The following is a 19,481-nucleotide window of genomic DNA, read 5'->3' as shown; positions in this document are numbered from 1 at the left end:
TGTAATCATTCATGAGTGAATGAACCTTGGCCTTAAGAAATGCAATTTGCGATGTGCGATGATCACCGATCATTTTGGCATTGTAATATTTCATGAGTGAATGAACTTTAGCCTCAAGAAAATGCGATTTGCGATGTGTGATGCTTAGAGGACTTGTAAAGAACTTGTCATTGCGGCTAAAACTAAGTAGTTATGCTAATTTAGCAGAATATCCAAGTTTGGAGGTAGATGACTGATACTCCAAAGGAAGTCCAAGAAGAAATTCCACCTGAACTTGCAGAAATCGTTTCCGGATTTGAACGATTGTCCATTACACCTGCACCCAGGCCACCATTTGTGGTATCAGAGCAGCCTACTGATACTGAACATGATCTCAAGGATCAGAGAAAGAAATCCAACATGGCTTTTAGAGTTAGAGGAAGAGGTGGTGGTCGAAGAAGAGGATGACAAGTTGTAAATGCTGAAGTGTTGGAAGCTATGCAACAAATGCAAGCTAGATTGGAAGCAGTGGAAATGGGAAGAGATGTAGATGCTGGGGATGTCAGTGAACCTGGAGTTGGGGCTGCAGAAGAAGAACCTACGGATGTAACTCCTGAAATGAGATTCTTTAAGTCAGTGTTGAGATCCACATGCAAGCCTAGACTTGAAGTCTCAATCTACAATAGGAAGCTTAAGCCCTAAGGAATTGATAGACTGGATAAATGACATGGAGAAATTCTTCGATTATGAAGAAACAGATGAAGGAAAGAAGGTGAAGTTTGCTGTCACAAAACTGAAAGGACATGCAACACTTTGGTGGGATGGAGTGTAGGTAGAAAGAAGAAGACTTGGCAAACAACCAATTAAGAATTGGAATAGGATGGTGGCAAAACTGAAAAGTAAGTTTTTTCCAAGTGATTATCAGCAAACATTATTTAGACAGATGCAGAATCTTAGACAGAGGTCTATGATAGTAAAGGAATACATAGAGGAATTCTACAAAGTGAGTATAAGAGCAGGACAAATCCAAGATATAGATGAGAAGGTTGCCAGATATGTGAATGGTCTTAGAATGGACATTCAAGATGAGATAAGTGTACTGTCTCCTAAAATAGTAGAAGAGGCTTATTAGATGGTACTGAAGGTTGAAGAAAAACTCATGAGGAAGCAGTCTGCCAGAAATAGAGGTACTTTTCGAGGAAGGGGAAGTCAAGGTGGTAGAGGAAGATCTACAACACCTAGAGATGGAGCTAGCAACAGCTCAAGTCAGCATGCACCCACAGGAGGTGATGCAAGTGGCAGAGGGAGTTTTTCCAAAGGAAGAGGAGGCAGAGGTAGAGGAAGAGAAGTTAGATGTTATAGATGTAACAAGCTGGGACACAGAGCTTATGAGTGCCTAGAAAATATAGGAACGAATCAGAGGAATGCAATTGTTGCAAAAACTGAAGAGGAAGAAACAAAGGTAATAGACAAAGAGAATGTACCAGAGAAAGGGGAATCTTTGGTAGTCAATTTTTTTTTGTTAAAACCAGCTAAGGAAATTGTTGAACCAGCACAAAGGAAAACCTTGTTCAGGACTGTGTGTAAGGTTCAAGGGAAGTGTTGTCAGATGATAATAGATAGTGGTAGTATAGATAATTTGGTCTCCACAGAAGTGGTGGAGAAGTTGAAATTGAAAACAAAGAAACATCCAACACCTTACAAGGTGTCATGGCTTCAAAAGGGATATCAGTTGGTAGTGAATGAGCAATGTGAAGTGGAGTTGCAGTTGGGAAAATACAGAGACAAAATTCTGTGCGATGTGATGCCTATGGATGTGTGTCATATATTGTTGGGTAGACCTTGGCAGTATGACAAAGGAGCTATGCATGATGGAAAGAAGAACACATACAAATTCAGCAAAGATGGTGTCAATCATACATTGCTGCCAATAGAAGAAGAGGATACATCAAGGAAACTTGATCCAAAGACCCTTTTTCTGAGTGGAAATGAGTACTTGCAGCAGATGGAAGAAGATGAGGTAAGTTTTGCGTTGGTTTGAAAACCCAAGGTAATAATTACTTCCACAAAATTTTCTGATTTACCAATTGAAATTCAAGAGATGCTGGACAGTTATTGTGATATCATTGTAGATGATTTTCCTGATGAGTTACCACCCATTAGAAAAATCAGTCATCACATAGATTTGATTCCAAGAGCAAATTTACCTAATAAAGAAGCTTATAGGATGACTCCCATAGAGAATGAAAAGATTAGGAAACAGGTTCAGGAACTGTTAGACAAGGGACTGGTTAGAGAGAGTTTGAATCCTTGTGTAGTGCCAACAGTGTTGAACCCAAAGAAAGATGGAGGCTAGAGAATGTGCACTGATTCAAGAGCAATCAATAAGATAACAATCAGGTACAGATTTCCTTTACCTAGAATCGAAGATTTGATGGATTTTTTGAGTGGAGTTAGATATTTTACAAAGTTAGATTTAAAAAGTGGTTATCATCAAATCAAAATTAGAGAGGGAGATGAGTGGAAAACTGCTTTTAAGACCAATGAAGGATTGTATGAATGGATGGTAATGCCTTTTGGGTTATCAAATGCTCCTAGTACATTTATGAGACTTATGAATGAAGTTCTGAAGGAATTTATTGGTAAATTTGTAATAGTATATCTGGACGATATATTAGTTTACAATAGATCTAAGGAGGAACATGTGAGACATCTGAATTATGTCTTACAGAGACTACAAAAAGAAAAGTTATTGTTAAATTTAAAGAAATGTTCATTCATGAAGGAGGAGTTGGTGTATTTAGGCTTTGTTGTTTCTGTTGAGGGGTTAAAGATGGATCCAGAGAAGATCAAGGCTATCATGGAGTGGCCTTCACCAAAAAGTGTCTTTGAGGTAAGAAGTTTTCACGGTCTTGCTAGTTTTTATAGGAAATTCATAAGGAATTTCAGTAAGATTAATGCTTCAATTATTGACACAATAAAGAAGGACAGACAACCATTTAAATGGATTGCTGAAGCAGAAAAGAACTTCCAACTGTTGAAGAAAAAGATTACTGAGAAACCTATTTTGATTTTGCCTGATTTTAATAAACCTTTTCAAGTGAAGTGTGATGCCAATGGACAAACCATTGGAGTTATTTTGAGTCAAGAGGACAGGCCTGTAGCTTATTTTAGTGAAAAGCTAAATGAGACAAAGAATAAATATTCTTCTTATGACAAGGAGTTTTATGCAGTGGTGCAGTCTTTAAAGAAGTGGAGACATTACTTGATGTCCAAGGAGTTCATACTATATTAAGATAACCATGAATTACAGTACATTATGCAAAAACCAAGGCTTAACCAGAAGCATGCAAAATGGGTAGAATACCCGCAAATTTTTAATTTTGTGTTAAAACATAACTAGTCAATCAAACAAAGTAGTAGATGCCTTAAGTAGAAAAAGCATTTTTGTTCAAGAAAGTCAAATTCAAGTGTTAGGTTTTGATTTTCTCTTAGAGTTATATGAGAAAGACCTAGATTTTAAAGAGGAATTTGAAGCTTGTACAAATCATGTTTTGAGAGACAGAAGCAAGTGGTTGGATTATTTCTTGCAAGAGGGATTGTTGTTTAAAAGAAATCAATTGTGCATACCAAGTTGTTATATGAGGGAGAATTTGATCAAGGAGAAACATAGTGGAGGACTTGGAGGGAATTTTGGTGTAGACAATACTTATGAGCAGTTGAACCGGGTTTATTTTTCGCCAAAGATGAGGTCTGAAGTGGAAAAGTATGTAAAAAATTGTAAAGTCTGTCAGTATGCAAAGGGAAGGAGTCATAACACAGGAGTCATTACCTATTCCAAATAGGGCTTGGGATATGGTAAGTATGGACTTTGTTTTGGGTTTATCAAAAACTCAAAGAGGAAATGATTCAATTTATGTAGTAGTTGACATATTTTAAAAAATGGCACATCTTATTCCATGTTATAAAACCAATGATGCTACTCACATTACTAATCTATTTTTTAAGGAGATTGTAAGATTACATGGGTTACCTAAGAGCATTGTTTCAGACAGAGACACCAGATTTGTTGGACATTTCTGGAGGACATTGTGGAAGAATCTTGGAACTAAACTGAGTTTCAGTTTTGCTTATCATCGTCAGACTGATGGACATACTGAAGTTGTAAATAGAAGCTTAGGTAATCTTCTGAGAAGTCTTGCAGGTGAACATCCAAAACAATGGGATCAAGTATTGGCACAGGTAGAATATGCATATAATGATTCTCCTAATAGGAGTATAGGGTAGAGTCCATTCCATATAATCTATGGAATGCACCCAAGAGGAGTGTCTGAATTGAGAGACTTGGGAAAAGCTGAAAGGAGAAGTGCTAAAGGAGAAGATTTTGCTACAGAAGTTCAAGCAATACATGAATAGGTAAAACAACAACTACAGGACAACAACATAAAATACAAGAGCAGAGCAGATTTGAAGAACAGATAAGTTAGTTTTAAGGTTGGAGATTCGGTTTTAGCACACTTGAGGAAGGAAAGATTTCCAAAAAGGGAGTATAATAAGCTAAAGTTTAAGAAAATTGGACCATGCAGAGTCTTGAGGAAATTTTCTGCAAATGCATATGAAATTGAATTACCCCCTGATATTGGAATATCTCCAATTTTCAATGTTGTTGATTTGTATAGGTATGAAAGTGAAAATGCAGATAACATAGTAGAGGATCAAGAAGAACAAGAGATTGATTGGGTAAAATAGTTACCTATAGCAAAGGAATTGAAGCCAAAGAGGATTTTGGACAAGAAATTGTTGAAGAAGACAAGAGGACAAGAGTATTTTCAGTATTTGGTCAAATGGAAGGATCAACCAATTACTGAAGCTACTTGGATGACAGATTCCATGCTACAGAAGTTGGGCAGTTCTGTAGAAGAACTCATGGACAGGAGCCCATGAAGAATTTTGTCCTCAGGAGCCTGATGTAGGAGCATGAGGATTTAAGGCAAAAGGCTTCAAATTTATTCACAAAATACAAAAAAAGTTTACAAGCAAAGGAGTGGGATCCTTTAGTTGTCAATTTACAAGTTCTCTAGATAGGATTTGAGCTGGATTTAGGGATTGAGTGATTTTGTAATTAATTCATGCAGTTTAGATTTAGTTGAGATTCTCGAGGAGAATATCAACCAGATTAGATATTGTTTAAGATTAGGCAAATTCGATCCAATGTTTAAGGATCTGAATGTTAGAATGAATGGTATTTATGTAAGTTCTGAATGATTGTAAGGGGATTTTGACTGATTTGGCTTGTTTTGGCCATATAATATTAAGTTGTAGAAATTATATCTCTGTGTATTTTTGTGTATAATTGGTCAATCCCAGAGGTGTTGCATCCCTCTGAAGTATCTCTGTGTATTATTGCATTTCCAGTTTGGCCTGAAATTTTAGAGTTCTGTATGATCTGGTGTGATCGCGTTTAATTTCTCTTTCACCGTGTATAAGATCTGGGTGATCAGCAACTGCGGGGGTGGAAGTGTACGGATTTCTTGATCATGGTTGAAGCCCCACACTCATTCTTAGCCGCCGATCTCATATTCAATGTCTTACGTCACAATCAACTGTGGGGGTTAAGCTGTTTTTTAATCCGCATGCTAGTTGAAGACCCGCAAGCTGTAGGATTTGATGGCCTCTGTTATCTAACAGATATTGGGTCATCAAGTGATTGAGCTTTAATTCCACAAAAGGACCCAAACTTTTATAGATCGAGGACTTATATTCCTTATTGGCTTCGTAGGGGCGGGTGAACGTCACGCAAGATTTCCGATATTGTTGCTGACCGTTGCATCAAATGTGTCTTGATCAAATGGTGGAGGACCACTGATTAGTTTCGCATCGCAATAATTGATGAGTGAATGAACCCTGGCCTTAAGAAATGTGATTTGCGATGATCGCCGATCAGTTTTGCATCGCAATATTTCATGAGTGAATGAAATTTGGCCTTAAGAAAATGCGATTTGTGATGTGCAATGCTTAGAGGACTTGTAAAGAACTTGTCATTGCGGCTAAAATTAAGCAGTTATGCTAATTTAGCAGAATAGCCAAGTTTGGAGGTAGATGGTTGATACTCCAAAGGAAGTCCAAGAAGGAATTCCACTTGAACTTGCAGAAATCGTTTCCGGATTTGAACGATTTTCCATTACACCTGCACCTAGGCCACCATCGCATTACCTCTACAAGGCACATACCCCATCTGTATGTCTACAAGGTATGCCATTTTAGGACTATTCTTGTCTTGGATCTCCAATTTGAGTCCTCAAAGAATATCGGTCCTCTTCGACCACTCTTCTCTTGGATACCTGTCACATCCTCAAAGAGTGTCGGTCCCTTTCCTTTCTTGGATGTTATATCCTCAAGGAAACCACATATTCTTATCCAATCCTTCACCATTATCTCTTCATCATCTGAAGAGGAGAATGAAAATGTGATGTGCAACATCACTCCCTCTCAACCATAGATGGCATCCCTATTCTTCTTTAATATTGAGAATAGAATCTTGCTCCTATACAAGGAGATGCCTTTACTCCCTCTCAAAATAAGAGGAGATCTAGACTTCCTTTTTATTTGGGAAGTCATCATCACAAGCCTTAAATATTGTCCCCATAAGAGTATTAGCTACAAATTCTTCATAGTTGTCTAGCTCCTTCTTTCCTACACATCATCGAGCTTTATTTCTTTCAAGGTATCATGGAGCTACCTTATCTCTTCGATCTTGTGACAGGTTCTGGTTGGGTGTGTGTTATATTCTTTCCACGACTACACCACATGTGGTTTGGGGCGGGGGGGGGGGGTTGTGGGGGAGAGGGGGTCACAGGGGGGCAGCTGTCCCCCTTGTTGGGGGGAATGGAGGGGGGTAGCAGCCCCCCTGCACGGTGTCTGGGACAATGCCCTAGGAAATTTCTTGTGGAGCCTATATTAGGTGGGCAGACCTACCAATGTTTTTGTGCATGGATTTCACACATGTTTTTGGGCATGATGGTTTTCTGTCCATGGTATTTTGTAGATTCGGTCAAGGGAACTATGGTTATGTTCCAATCTAGGGTTAATGGATTGAGGTTTATGGATGCTTTGACATGTATATATATATATATATATATTATAACATTGAAAGGAATATAATGAAAAATCAATTTGGTAGTCCCAGTTTTGGGATCCAAGGGAAAATCTTTGTATATATCTGTTTTATGTTTTATTCTCTCGCCATTGTTTATTTTTTGTTTTCAGAATTCGTATGTAGGTAATTTCTGTACAGGTTTAAAACCTACATTTGGTATCATAGTTATTTTGGCTTCAAGGGGATGCCTTTATAGCTGAGGGGTTTTTCTTGGGCCTGTGGTAGACCCAGTTAAGTGGGAGATCTACAAGATCGCTTCTTGTGGTGAAAGAAGATGGTGAGAAGTGGAAAGATAGAGACCAAGAAATTTAATGGTTAGAGTTTTGAGTTGTGGAAACTCAAGATGGAGGATTTACTGGTGGATAAATATCAATGGATCGTGGTAGATCACGGTACTAAACCAACAACAATGTCAGACGAAGACTGGGTGAAGTTGGATCAGAAGGAAAAGAGCACAATACGATTATGTGTCTCAGATTCAGTATTGCTGAATGTATCAGGGGAAGCTTCGGCGAAGGCTTTGTGAGACAAGCTAGGGTCTTTGTACAAATCTAAGTCTTTGGTGACTAAATTGTTCCTACAGAAAGTTTTTTATAACTTGAGGATGAAATATGGAGACTCAATGATAGAGCATCTGAACACCTTTAATATTGTGGTAAGCCAATTATTATTTGTTGATATTAAAATTTCAGATGAAGATAAGTGCATTAGTTTTTTGTGTTCTCTACTAGATGTGTGGGATAGTCTCATTGTTGCAATAGGTAGCAATGCAATTGCTTGCAGTTTGATGAAATAGTCTCATCCTTGTTGTCGGAGGAGATGTGACAGAAAAATATGGAGGGTCAAAATGGTGATGCCTTGTCTGTACGAGGACGGTCCCAAAAAATAAGCAAAAATAAGTCATCGAGTGGGATATCTAAATCTAGAGGGAGATCTAAATCTCCAGGAAAACTTGTAAAGGTGTGCTAGAAATGCGGAAATGAAGGGCACTTCAAAAGGGACTGTAAATCTAAAGCTCTTGAGAAAGGAAGGATTTGATGATGCTCCTTATACAGAGGCGAAAACCACCTCAAATGAAGGTGGGGATGTGTAATTGACTTCTTCTTCAAGCACACATGTAGATCATGAGGCATGGTTGATTGACTCAGGTGCATCCTTTCACTTCACTCACTATAGAGAGTGATTTTGTGAGTATGAGAACTATGATGGTGGTGATGTATTCTTAGGGGATGAAAGGAAGGATAGAATCGATATTCATGGAAATGTCAAGTTGAAGTTGCAAGGTGGAAGGATTAGAACACTTCTGGGTGTTCTGCATATTCCTGCATTGGCCAAAAATCTGCTTTCTGTAAGTAGGCTGGATGATGTAGGTGTAAAAATAGTGTTCGAGAAATATACCTGCAAGATCATTTGGGGAGCACTGGTATTGATGCAGGGAGTTTGGATTTAAACTATGTACAAGCTTCAGGGTAGCACTATTATTGATGGGTGCAACAGTTATGTGGTTCCTGAAAGTGGAGCAGAAATCTAACGGTCTCTGGAGAAAAGACCATGCTATGGCATCAAAGGCTTGGACATATTGGAGAGAAGGGCCTTCAGATAATTCACGGTAATGGTATGGTATAAGGTACTTCTAATTTCTTGTTGGATTTTGATTTCTATGAAAAATATGTATATGGGAAGCAAAATCGGGTGAGTTTCCTCTCTGGCGCTGATCAGGTGCTCAGTATTTAGCTCAAAATTAAAAATTCTTAGATTGGCTCAAAAACTATATGGTTGTGTTTTTCTCATCAATACGATCACAACACAATTTGTTTCACTAAAAACGGAGTCCGGATGAAGGAGAAAAGGCTTGTTGTTCATTTTCCTAAACAACGAAAAAAATTGTAGAATGGGATAGAATGATGACATGGCAGTCCAGTCAACAGTCCAGTGAGCAAGGGGAATCTTCTTTAGTTTTCACCCAATGGGGCTGTGACAAGTGTCACCTCCAGATTCGCCAGTGTGGTTGTGTGCAAGGGAAATTTCCTAATTGGCTCTAAGGTGGAATTTTATTATATATATATATATATAATGTTATCTTATATAATTTTCAAATTATATATTATAATATAATTAATCTCTCTCTCTCTCTCTCTATATATATATATATATATATATATATATATATTATATTTGAAATATTAATTAAATATTAACTAAACCAAAGTTCGAATGGCATATTAAATTAAACCGCATATCATATAGTTCCAAAGTCAAATTATGGGTTCAAAATATATTAATATGGAAAAATTATATGAGGAGCAGAGGGAGGGGGAATGGAATCCACAACCTCCCCCACCCCACTCCAAAGCTTTACCAATGAGCCATGGACACCATGTTTGAAAGGAGGGCGCGCACATTTGTTTTAAACCATACCTGTTGACTGACGGCGGAGAGGAGGGAGCCAGCCTCGTGGGGCTAGCTCCCTCTCCATACGACCACATTTTAAAAACCAAGGGCCAGCACTAACCGTTAAGAGAAATAGAGCCATTAACCCCATTTAACCTTAATTAACATGAGTTTAAGATGGCAGCAGTTTTGGAGATCTGCCAAATTAGGCGGAAACTGCCAATTTTGGCGGACTTAACTGGAGTCTCTCCAGATTTAGCAGAGGTTTCCTAGGAAAAATTGAAAGAGGCATAACTTACTCAATTTTCGACCAAATTGAGATCAGAAAGAAGTGTTCTTAGTTAATTAGGACCTTCTGAACACATTGGTGTAGGTATAAAGAGACATAGATCTTCATAAACAATAGTTTTCCACATTGAGCTAATACAAAGGCCCAAGCCATGGAAGCTGGACCAAGGAGATATAGCCTAGGAGGGGTGAAATCCTTCATCAAAAACTATGTTAATGTGTCTCTTTGATGGTTTGATGTACTATACATGTTTGTTGTTAATTATTCATTTTTGAAGCTATTTTTTTCATGATTGTCTTATTTAACTTAAGGAAATTTACCTGTTTGTAAGCATCAATAACTAAGGAAACCTCAGCTCAAAAAGCAAGAAGCAAGCACATGTTTATAAATCTGTAATTTTTATTAGCACATCAAAACTAATCATACAAAAATAGATCAAGTTGGTATTAGAGCACAAGGTTGAATTGCTTGCTTGCTTGAGTTTGTGCAATTAGGATTTTAATGGTTGCAAACAAGGTTAAAGTTGCAGAGAGGAGAAGGGAAGATATTGGTTGCAACTCCTAAGGTAATTCCCAAAAGAAGGAGAGCCACAAGGCCACAAACTCCACCACCCAAATTTCTAATTCTAGCTGCACTTGAAGCTCCTCAAGTTTTGCCTTCAATTGAGATTGAAGAGGTACAATTAGTACAAGTTTATGAGGGTGAATCCATAGCCATTATGTCTGGAGAAAGAGAGCCTGAATGTCCCTCTTTATAAGAGGAAGAATTCAAGAAAGCTTTCTATACTTTGACTGAGATGGTTAAAGTTCTCTATGAAGAGAGGAACACTAGAATGGTTGGAGAGATTTCTAAACCTCCACATGGAGAAGGAAGCTTAGAGGAAAAAAAAGATGAGAAGAAGGATTCCAAAGGGAATGGTGGAAAGCCACCTCCATCTCCACCATCCTCATCATCTCACACAACATCATCTTCCACTACCACCACTGTAATTGGCCATACTCATTCCAAAACTCCAAAAGGAAAAACTTCATTACTGAAATTGGACATAAAATTTGAACTTCCCATGTATAATGGAAAAGTGAATGCAGAAAAGGTAGACATTTGGATTCGAAAGTTGGAGGTATATTGCAGAATTCAGAACCTTCAAGAAGATGACATAAAGATCCAGTTGGCTTCACTGAGGCTAGAAGGAGTTGCACTAGTTTGGTGGGAGGCAAACACTCAAGAGGAAATGAGAATCCATGGTAAGATATCCATCACTTGGGTTGAATTTGTTTCTAAAATTAAAAGATAGTTTATCCTTTAGCCTATATGCGAAAAGCCATTATGAGTTGTCAGAATTTTAGGCAGCTTAAAGGTCAAACACTCCAAGATTATACACAAGAGTTTAGGAAAAGAGCTTTGTTATTAGGAGTGAATTTGAATTCCCATGATACATTACTGAAATATATAGGGGGTTTACATTCCTATCTAAAACATACTATTCTTATGTTCAATCCAACTAATTTAGATGAAGTATGTGTGCAAGCCACACATCTTGAATCTAGAGGAAAGAACACTTATGAAGAGGATAGTAATAAAAATCCACCTAAGGGTAAGGAGAAAGAGAAAGGAGGAAAATGGAAGGGAAAGAAGAATGCAAGTGTGAAGAAATAAGGGGATAAAATCACATGCAAACACTGTTCCAAAGAGGGGCATGATGAAGCCCACTGCTGGAAATTGCATCCAGAAATGAGACCAAATAAGTTCAAAAATAAAGGGAAACAAAAAACCACTACTATCACTCAAGAATATTTAGGTTCTGAATCAGGTGATGAAAACAAAATCATTGTCATGGGAATCAAAGGAAAACAAGATATTGCAAGCACTAGTTCACAAAATTGTAACACTACTACTACTTGAAATGAAAAGAGACGTGTTGAGTTATTTCATGTTAGGGTCAGATCTAAACAAACCAAGATTGACACACTATTCGATAGTGGGTCACAAGAGAATCTAACCTCTGAAGACTTAGTCAACAGATTGAATCTTGAAACTGTATATCACCATAAACCATACCCCTTGGGATGGATACAAGAGACAAAAGTTTACAGGTTACAAGAAAATGTTTTTTTAAGTTTGCAATCACTGCAAATTTTGTTGACGAAGTAGAGTTAGATGTGGTACTTCAAGTGTGGCATTGGGTAGTCCATATTTATATGACCACAAAGCATTCTTTTACCAACATGAAAACAAGTATCACTTGTTCAAGGATGGTGTGGAGTACATAGTGAGATCCCATTACAAAAAGCTGAACATTTCTTTGGTTAATGCAGGGGAGGCAAAAAGACTAGTGAATTCAAGTAAAATTTTAGTACTTCTCATGTTCAAGCCAAATGATGATATTGTTTATGAAAATGTTGTTGCATGTAATGCAAGTTTCAATTCTAATTTACTTGGTTCAATTCATCAGAGTGATGAAGTATTTCAGGTTATGAAAGAAACGTCCTTCATTGAGAAAGAAACTTCACATGAAATATCTTTGCAACAAGATGTTTCTCTTTGTCATGTTAGCATGCAAGGGTTAACAAAAAGTACAAAGTGTAGAGATACCAATGCAATGCAAAAATTTGTTGAACAATGGGCTCATTCAATCATCCCTTACGCCATGTTGTGCATCGATGGTTATGCTGCCAAAGACGAATGGAAAGTATTTCAAGAAAGAGGACAAAAGGAGTAGTTTTCGCCAAAGAAAAGTTGTAAAAATAGGTCGGTGTAGGAATATACATAACACCAAACAAGAATGGTTTGTATGGATTTTAAAGTTGTATATTCTTTGTAGCACTTCTATTACATACATGTATTTGAATTATGGGAAAAAAGAGTCCTTTATTGAAGAAATTGTCCACATGGGTGAAATACACATGTTTAGAAAGTTTTCTTATGCACATGTCATCTATGAAGCAAAATTGTTTGATGTTTTGAAGATATCAAATTACAAGTTGGGTTTCACTTCTTTGATGCATTTGGGCCATGATATTGGAGGATGTAAGTTGAAGGAAAGCCTCTCCAAGTTGGATGTCATTGTTGATTGGTCAATGCCCAAGATCGTCATTTTGATAAGAATTTTGTTGGGCGCAGCTCAATGTTGGAGGAGAGTTGTTGTTGACATTTTTTCTTTCAAAGCTCCTTAGCATGCATTGTCATGTATGTGCAAAGTCTTCCAGTGGGGAGGCAAACAACAAGAGCATGTGTTGCTTCAAACCAAAATATTAGTTAAAATATTTTTTATGCTCTTTCAAACTTGGAAGGTTCATTTGAGTTTTAGGTTTATGCAAGCAACTTTACCATATTATTTCATTCAGAAGATTTCCATGGTGTAAAGATTAAGTTGTAGCGATCCATGCACTTTCATTGGATGGATACTTGTCCAAAATTTCACTTGGTTCAAAGGTACAAAAGAGGTATAAGAAACAAGTTCATTGTTATGCCTTTCGGGCCTATTTGTTATGTAACTATTATATTCAAGCTTCATTATGTTTTACATGAAAGTTATGTTCAGAAAATTCCATACTTTCAAGATGTACAACTGGGCTTGAGTCATGTAAAACAAGTAGTGAAATTTGTTATCAATTTGCATTACATTTTGTTATGTCATATTGGTAAGAAGGATGTTTCTTTTGATGGCGACATGGAAAAAACCATAAGTTTTTATGGATGACTGAAAATGGTGCAACAAACAGTGCAAGATCAACTTGAAAGGGGCAAAGACAAGTACATGTATTATGTCAATCACAGGGTTCAAGTCGACGGTGAAAGCTGGTGTCAGTTTTGCAAAAAGAGGCTTCAAGTTGTTGAACAAGGAGAGAATATTCAAATTTCACATTCTGAATGCATTCCTACAAAATTTCTGAATCATTTTCAACAAGACACCATCCATGACAAAAGAATGGGGTCCTCAAGGCAAGTGAATGCTGATTTCCTTAGAGAGGAGCTCAAGGAAACAAATTCGCCAAAAGCCAACTAGATTGAGCTTGGGAAGGTGAGGGGTATGTACCCTCATTTACTTGTCAGATAATAGTATCTTTTGGGGTCCTTCTGGTGGGGAGGAATGATCAGGTGCTCAGTATTTAGCTCAAAATTCAAAGTTGTCATATTGGATCAAAAACTACATGGATGCAGTTGTCTCGTCAAGACGATCGTAACAAAATCTATTTCACAAAAAACGGAGTCCGGATGAAGGAGAAAAGGCCTGCTGTTCGTTTTCCCAAACAACTAAAAAAATTATAGAATGGGACAGAATAATGACATGGCAGTCCAGTCAGCAAGGGGAATCTTCTTCATTTTTCGCCTAATGGGCTATGACAAGTGTCACCTCCGGATTCGCCAGTGTGGTTGTGTGCAAGGGAAATTGCCTAATTGGCCTCTAAGGTGGAATTTGATTTTTTTATTTAATTATATATATATATATATATATATATATATATATATATATATATATATATATATATATATATATATATATATATATATATAAAACTATTATGTTATATTATATAATTTTCAAATTATATATTATAATATAATTAATATATAAATTATATATTTTAAATATTAACTAAACCAAAGTTTGAATGGCATATTAAATTAAATCACATATCATATAGTTCCAAAGTCAAACTATGGGTTCAAAATCTATTAATATGGAAAAATTATATGAGGAGCAGAGGGAGGGGGAATGGAACCTACGACCTCCCTCGCCCCACTCCAAAGATTTACCAATGAGCCATGAGCACCAGATTTGAAAGAAGGGCATGCGCATTTATTTTAAACCATACCTATTGAATGACGATGGAGAGGAGGGAGGAAGCCCCGCAAGGCCAACCCCCTCTCCATACGACCACTTTTTAAAAACCAAGGGCCAACGCCAACTATTAAGTGCAATTAGCGCCATTAATCCTATTTAGCCTTAATTAACACGATTTTAAGATGGCAAAAATTTTGGAGACCCGCCAATTTAGGCAGAAACTGCTAGTTTTGGCAGACTTAATTGGAGTCTCTCTAGATTTAGCGGATGTTTCCTAGGAAATATTGAAAGAGGCATAACTTACTCAATTTTCAACAAAATTAATATCATAAAGAATTGTTATTAGCTAATTTGGACCTTTTGAATACATTGGTGTAGGTATAGAGAGACATAGAGCTTTGTAAGCAACATTTTTTCCACATTGAGCTAATACAGAGGCCCAAGCCATGGAAGCTGGACCAAGGGGATGTAGCCCAGGAGGGGTGAACTCCTTCATCATAACACTATGTTAATGTGTTTCTTTGATGGTTTGTTGTAATGTACATGTTTGTTGTTCATTATTAATTTTTGAAGCTATTTTTCTCATGAATGTCTTGTTGAAACTAAGGAAATTTCCCTGTTTGTTAGGAACAACAACTAAGGAAACCTTAGCTCAAAAAGCAAGAAGCAAGCACATGTTTATAAATTGGTCATTGTGATTAGCACAACAAAAATAACCATACAAAAATAGATTAGGTGCTAAGAGGGCGAAACAAATATTAGATCTTGCGCACAGTGATTTGTTTGGACTTGTGTCGGTTCCATCAAGGGGTAAGTCTGTGTACTATGTATCGTTTATAGATGACTTCTCAAGGAATACATGGATATACTTCCTCAAGAAGAAATCTGAAGTCTTTGACAGGTTTAAAGAATTTAATTCTCTAGTGGAAAACCATACATAGAAGAAGATAAAGGTGTTGAGGATAGATAATGGTGGAGATTTTTGCAAGAAGGAATTTGAAGAGTTCTGTAAGAAGTGTGGTATAGCACGGTAGAATACTACTCCATACATTCTTCAAAAAAATGGGGTTTCAGAAAGAATGAATAGGACATTGATGGAAAAGGTAAGAAGCATTGTTAGTGGTGTTGGGTTAGGACAGGAGTTCTAGGCAGAGGTGGTGGAGACTGCATGTTACCTAGTCAACAGATCACCTTTATCAGCGTTGGAGGATAGGACTCCACAAGAGGTATGGACCGGTAAGAAACCTTCTCTTTCACATTTGAGGGTATTTTGATGTGATGCATATGTACATGTTTCAAAGGAGAAAATAATAAAGTTAGATAGTAAATCTGAAAGGTGCATCTTTATTGGGTATAAGGATGATTTAAAAGGTTATAAGATTTGGAACCGAGAAACAAGGAAGGTTGTGTACAATTGAGATGTGGTGTTTAGAGAAGTGAAAGATATTATTAAACATGAAGTCCTACCAAAGGAACTTGAGAAGATAGATTTCGAGCTAAAGGAGGAAGAATCAAACTCCACAACAAAAGAGGAATCAGAAGATGAAGTGCCACAAACTCCAGTTGTGAGAAGATCAGTTCGAGAAAGAAGGAAGTCAGAAAGGTATAGTTCAACTACTTTCTATTCAATTTTTTATTTATCTATTACTAATGATGATCCCATAACTATGAGGGAAGTAGTATATTTTCAGAAGATGACAAACTCTGAAAAGTGGCCATGGTTGATGAAATGTCATCTTTGCACAAAAGTGAGGCTTGGGATCTCATGGAGTTACCGGCTAGAAGGAAACCCATTGGCAGAAAATGGGTGTTTAAGAAGAAGATGAATGCAGAAGGTAAGGTGGAGAAATACAAAGCTAGGTTGGTAGAAAAAGCTTATTCCCAGGTGCTAGAAATTGATTTTGGTGATATTTATTCTCCTATTTCCAAGGTAGCTTCTATTAGATTAATTTTATTTGTTGTTGCTGCTTTTGATTTTGAGGTAGAACAGATGGATGTGAAGACAATATTTTTTCATGGGGATTGGGGGGTGGTAGCTCCCCCTGTATGTTGTGCTGGGCGCAACAGGGGGGTCATAGGGGGGGTGACTGCCCCCCTTGTCGGGGGGTAAGAAGGTGAGCGGTAGCCTCCCTGCATCCTATATTAGGTGGGTGGAACTACCTATGATTTTGTGCATGGATTTCACACATTTTGGGCATGATGGTTTTTTGTCCATGGTATTTTGTAGATCTGGTCAAGGGAACTATAATTATTTTCTAATCCAGGGTTAATGGATGCTTCAACATGTATATATATGTATTGTAACATTGAAAGGAATATAATGAAAAATCAATCTAGTAGTCCTGGTTTTTGGATCCAGGGGAAAATATCTGTGTATATCTGTTTTATGTTTTATGCTCTCACCATTGTCTATTTTTTGTTTTTAGAATTCGTATGTAGGTAATTTTTGTATGAGGTTAAAATCTACAATTCCAAGACAATATTCTTGCTCATCTATTTCTTCTTTGATACGAAGGCATTACACTGAGCCTTCCCAAACTTCAAGCTAATCATAGTTTCTTCTTGAAATTGATCTTCCTTTGACCTCTAGGTTATATTCTCGCACTGCTCCCTTTTAATCCCAAGATGTACATATATTGACTTCATAGTTCTAGGTACTATATACCAAGCTTCACTCAATATTCTCCATCCATACAATTGAACTTACCTCAACTATCATCATATAATCCTACAACATTTTTCCAGGTAGCAAAATAATATTTTAACCAAATAACTAAATCATAAACAAGTTATACTTACCTCATCACGATGAATTTCTTGCTCCCTCAACATCCTCATCTCTGCATGTTTTTTCCTTCATGCATCATAGTGCCCAAGGATCAAACTTGATTACCAAGTTACAATTTTTTCTTCCAGAGACTACGTTAGATGTTAGTCATTATAATATATATATATATATATATATATATATTATATTCTAGAGAAAGCCTTAAATCCTAAAGTAAGTCAAATATTATTCTTTTCAACCATCATATATCCATATTTTTAAGCATATTTTATGACCAACTTGCTTTCCACAAGATTCTACACATATGAATCTTCCAAATTTTTATATCCAACATGCATTCCTATGATTTCATTCAATCATCTATTTATTCATATATCTAACAAAGAGTATGCACCTTCACCCATTGCATTCTTTCATCCCTTTACCAGTATGTTTAAGCCTCGAAAATCATTGCTTACAACATTGGGGGAAAACCACCAGGTCTGGACTTTGGTTGGCAACTCCTTTTCCGTTTGGTGTAGTGGCTTGGACTGGGAGTAATGGGACCAGTTTCCCAATATAAATTATGATAATGTTGATGGGGTGATATATGATAGTTCGGTGGAATGTTTAAGCTAAAAGTAATCTAATCTAAACTAATAATCACATGCATATATCCTAATTTAAACATTATCTAGCTATGACTATACCCGGGAATAAAATTGAAACATGCAATCTACAATAATGTCCTAAAGCAATTGGTAATAAAGATCATTCAACTGCAATAAGAAGTGAAATCATTTTAACAATAATTGTTTCGGATAAATAGTTAGCCGAAATGATTGTGAAAGATATATCGCATAAGAAATTATTCATATATTTAGCATAAAATTTAGGTCATCACCATACAAAAGTGCAATAATGCTAACCAAGCTTTAAACTTTCATACATAAACAATTTGAAGAAAAATTACTGCTTAATACATGAACAAAACAAAATCATGAGATAAAAGTACCATTTGTAATAAGTTCTTCTCATGTGTTTCAACAATATCGACCTACTTCCAATCAATCCAACACCATCTAAGAGTATAAAAGTGCAATTTCAGTAGAATATGCCAGACAAGATAAAAATAAATATTGTTCCATTCATTTCACCAGAACTTCCTCAAAGGGACAAAAGTGCATGTTTTGAAGATTGTTTCTGATAAAATTTCTAGACCCCTCTCTAAATGCATGAGAGGGGTTTAAATACTAAACTATAAATCCTAATAATAGATTATTACAAAAATATTTGAGAAGGTTTAAATGACCTTCCTCAAATTGTGAAAAAAAAATGGAAATTAAAATACGGTGACTAACTCCTTTGCGTTCAATCTTTAAGATCGCAGATGTTCGTCATGAGTTTGAGCTATGTTGGTCGGATGATCATAGATTTCAAATGCTCAGTGAACATGATATCGGTCAATGTTGACACCATTTTTTTGTGGAAGAGGTTAGGCATCGCAGGGTCATCCACTGGCTGTAAGGTTTAACTAAATGTTTCTAGTACGCTTACGAGTTTAACCTGGTCCTTTTTCTAATTGCTTCCTCTTTTTCTCCTGTTGCCTGCCTCCACTGTTGTTCGAAATGTTTGACATTCGGAAGAAAACCTGGTATAGAATCTGCCACTAGGTTTACGCTATGTAGATTTTTGTTGATGTTTTCAATAACACAGTTTGCTGTTGCTGCTGTGACCGCCATTGCTTTTTCTGCTTGCATAATTTGAGAATCCCAGTTTGCAAATAAAATTTCTTTGTGTGACTCCTCTAGTATAGGAAAATTGGCCTTCCTCCCTTCCTTTGAATTCTGTCAGGTGATGAAGTCGGAAGCTCTTTTCAAGGCGTCATCATATTTGAGTCTCATGTCAATGGCTTGACTCGTTAATTTGTCACTAGTCTCAAAATAAGGAGTCAACAACGATACCTTCTGGCATAGAATTTCCTTTTGATGCGTTAGCTAGGAGATTAGGCTGAGCGCTTCGATTATAAAATGATCAATATTTGGGTTCTCCTTATACTTACCTGTTAATGCTTGTATATGTGCTTCCTTTTCTGCTAAACTGGCTTGATGTT

This window comes from Pinus tabuliformis, chromosome 2_2 (genome assembly GCF_031772625.1).
Source record: "Pinus tabuliformis cultivar Carrire ecotype Pingquan chromosome 2_2, CPIR1, whole genome shotgun sequence".
Taxonomy (NCBI): domain Eukaryota; kingdom Viridiplantae; phylum Streptophyta; class Pinopsida; order Pinales; family Pinaceae; genus Pinus; species Pinus tabuliformis.
Note: the sequence above shows the minus strand (reverse complement) of the source record.